This window comes from Castor canadensis, chromosome 7, assembly GCF_047511655.1.
Source record: "Castor canadensis chromosome 7, mCasCan1.hap1v2, whole genome shotgun sequence".
In the NCBI taxonomy this organism is placed as follows: Eukaryota; Metazoa; Chordata; class Mammalia; order Rodentia; family Castoridae; genus Castor; species Castor canadensis.
This window is the reverse complement of record NC_133392.1, coordinates 89,575,632-89,579,145: the sequence shown is the minus strand read 5'-3', so window position 1 is coordinate 89,579,145 and position 3,514 is coordinate 89,575,632.

Below are 3,514 nucleotides of genomic sequence, written 5' to 3'. Positions count from 1 at the left end.
GTTTATACACAGACAATGCATAGTAATTATATTTGCAAAAATAACATATTTCTCAAATTTTTATTATTACACACATCAACCTAGAGAACCAACTAAAAAGAAAGTAAAAATTGGTACAACTTGGGCCAGGCATTATGGCACACGCCCATAATCCTGGCATTCCAGAGGCTGAGGAAGGAGGACTATGAGTTCAAGGCTAGCCTGGGTTATTTAGCAAGAGCTAAACAAAACAAAAATTAATACAACAAATTTGAAATTGGTGAATGATTCTTAAGGATATTAGGCAGAGCTTAGCAAAACAGCCTCAGCATTAAACATACCAAATCTTCCAATCTGGTATAGATTAGAGAGGGAAAACAAAATTGAAATTAAATTTATAAACTAGGTAAAAAATGATAGCATGATATCTCTAATACAAAAGGAACCGTCTAGATGGGAGCACTGTATATTAAAACTTAGAGGCTGAGATCAGCAGGATCACTGTTTGAGGCCAGCCTGGGCAAATAGTTTGTGGGATTCCATCTCCAACATAACAAGAGCAAAATGGACTGGACATGTGGCTCAAGCAGTATTTATGGGATGTGAGCAAAATAGTATTCAAGGTATTTGTTTTAACATTTATTCCTAAATAACAATGAAATAAACCAAAATAAATTAGCTGAACAATCAACCTTGGAAAGTACAAGAAGAATTACATTATAAACCCCGAAATAATAAAAGCAATGACTAATGATAAAAGAAAAAAAAAAAACAAGTGACTGAGCACAGTGGTCCATGCCTGTAACCTCAGGACTCAGAAAGCTAAGGGAGGAGGATTGCAAGTTCAAAGCCAGTGTGGGCTACATAACTTACCAGGTCTCAAAAAAAATTAATGCAATAGAGGCACCATCAATAACAACAACCAAAAGTAATAAAAATAATTTTTAAATGAATGATTTATGGGACATGTGAAGGCATTGGGGAAAGCTTTCCCTTAAATTTTATAATTCCCCAAACTGGAAACCCAAATGCATAAAAATATTCATCAATAAGGGAATTCTTAAATTATATTTAACCTATGTAATAAGGATGTTTTTAACATTTAAAAAGGACATAATTGTACACGTACCACCAAAGACTAGGTTTGCCAACCTCATCCGTGCTTGCTTGCCATGTTCATGTAACCATTCTACTATTTTCCTATTATTTTTCTTTGAATCAATTTACTTTAAAAGTAAAAAATCAAAACAACAAGAAAAAAAGCAGTAAGGCCCTCAGTTTAATCCCCAGTCCTGGAAAGAAAGAGAAAGGAAGGGAAGAAGTAATGAAGGGAGAAAGGGCAGAAAAAAGAGGAAGAAAAACAAACTTGATCTGATTCTAACACTTGTGAAAATACGAGTTTTGTATGTTGGATACACTTTTCTATTACATACTAAATTGATTAATAAATAATAAATTAATTAATTAAATGATTGACTTTTTTTTTTTCAAAACTATCTCTTAACCCAGTCAAGGACAAAGAAACCCAACCCTGTAAAGTGACAAAAGTGAGCCTACTTGTCTGAGTTAGATCTGGTGTGGACCCACTTAGAATGGTCCTTTCTGACTCATGTCAAGTCAACCTTTGGCAGAATATCTTCCTAAAATCTCAGAACTGATGGAGATACTGCACTTATAGCTGGACCAACTATCTAGGCACTTGTCAAAAGTGGATCAGTCATGAACAGGTTTTGAGATCAACAGAGCAGCTCCACTTCTCTCTTTACAAAGAAAAGTGAAATTCAGTCAGGAAGATGGATGGAAAACAAGTTAACATGTAATTGTCCCCAATTCCAAGGTACCTATGATGCCAAGAACAATTGCCTGTAAGGAGCTTTTCCTCACTTCTTTGGTAAAGAGGAAGTCTCTCCTTCCAGTTATAGCCAAAAATTTCCTGAGTTTATTGAGAAAGTAATTACACCTCCTCAAAATAAATTAGATAATCCTCCCACAGGATATAAAGGACACAAATTCCCCAGGTGTCTTCAGCATTGTATAGACATTGGAGAAGTTTCTGTCTTCTTATTGTTTTTGGTTAAAATGATTATCATTCACTAATTTGGTGAGTCTACCTGTCAAAACCAATTTCCTGAGTATCAAGTGTATAGGATGGGAACATACTTGGCTTGCCTGAAGTCACCATGCTGGAATTAAGTGAGAGGTTGGCATGAACAGGAAGGGGAGTCAATGAGGAAACCAAGACAGCATAGGATGTACTTGTCAATACCCTTCCTCAACCTACTTCAGACATCCTAGGGTTGCCAGTGTAACAACTTCAACTTTGTACAACATAGCAATTCTGTAAATGTACAGTTAATTATCCTGTAGTATTCCTGAGGGAATGAAAGAAGTGTGTTGGATGCTACTTCAAAAGTGAGAGTCTGGGAACAAGGATGAAGTCTTTGTCTTGGACTGTGGCCAAGAATCCAGCATTGTTTCTATCCTCTTATCTGAACTCTTGAATGCGATTTCTGCTACTCTATTTTCAGTTCTCTTTTGTGTCTTCTTTGTGTCCTGGCTGCTTTTACTTTAGGATAAAACATTCTTGATTTATCATCACAATTTATAATTTGACCTCTTTTCTCCTTAAAAAATATTGTCTTGCTATGGAGTGATTAAATCCCTGGGCTCTGAAATAAGAATGATTCTGATATTCATGAGCTGTGAGGTTGTGGCAAGTTTTAAATAATTTCTTATTACATAAAATAATATACATACTTACCTTAGAGAGCAGCACTGAGAAGTAAGAGAATCTGTGCCCTGATAACCACTGAGTAAGTACTGACTATCAGTATTATTCACTCTGCCTCAATAGTAACCAGAAAAGTACCACGTGTTTCTTATATGTGATGTAAAAACAAATCCCATTCACTCTTACTGGACAGGATTTTTTTTTTTTTAGTTTAGCAATTTGACATCACCAAATCTTCTTAAATTTGTCAGTGTTTACATCTTTAATTTGGGTTTAAAACTCAACTTGCCTCATTTGATAATCTTACACTCTCTTCCATTATTTATATAATTATTCCTTAGGGGACAAATAATCTAGATAAAATTAAATTGCTCTGTAAAATGAGGAACAACATTAGCATTATTGGGTCTGCTCATTTTATTATTATTTTATTCATGTTCACATCCTATTCTATAGAAAATATATAAAGAATGTGAATATTTTTTAGAAATTAACAAAATTAGGAAGTGTAAAAATGTGTCGTAAGAGAGGGGTAGGGACATGGTCCAGGTGATAGAATACTTGCCTAGCAAGCACAAGGCCCCAAGTTTAAAACCCAATACCACAAAAATGTTTCATAAGAGGAAAATGTTCAGTGCATTTCATATTGCTTCTTGATCACTTTACAGCAACAGACAATAAAACTACTGTAAAACTTGAAGTCACGTATTTTCCCTTATGTGCAGCATTGACCTTTATACAAGACAACAACCCATAACCAGTCAACTATGATGATTTTTTAGGAGTATATATACCTGGAGAGAG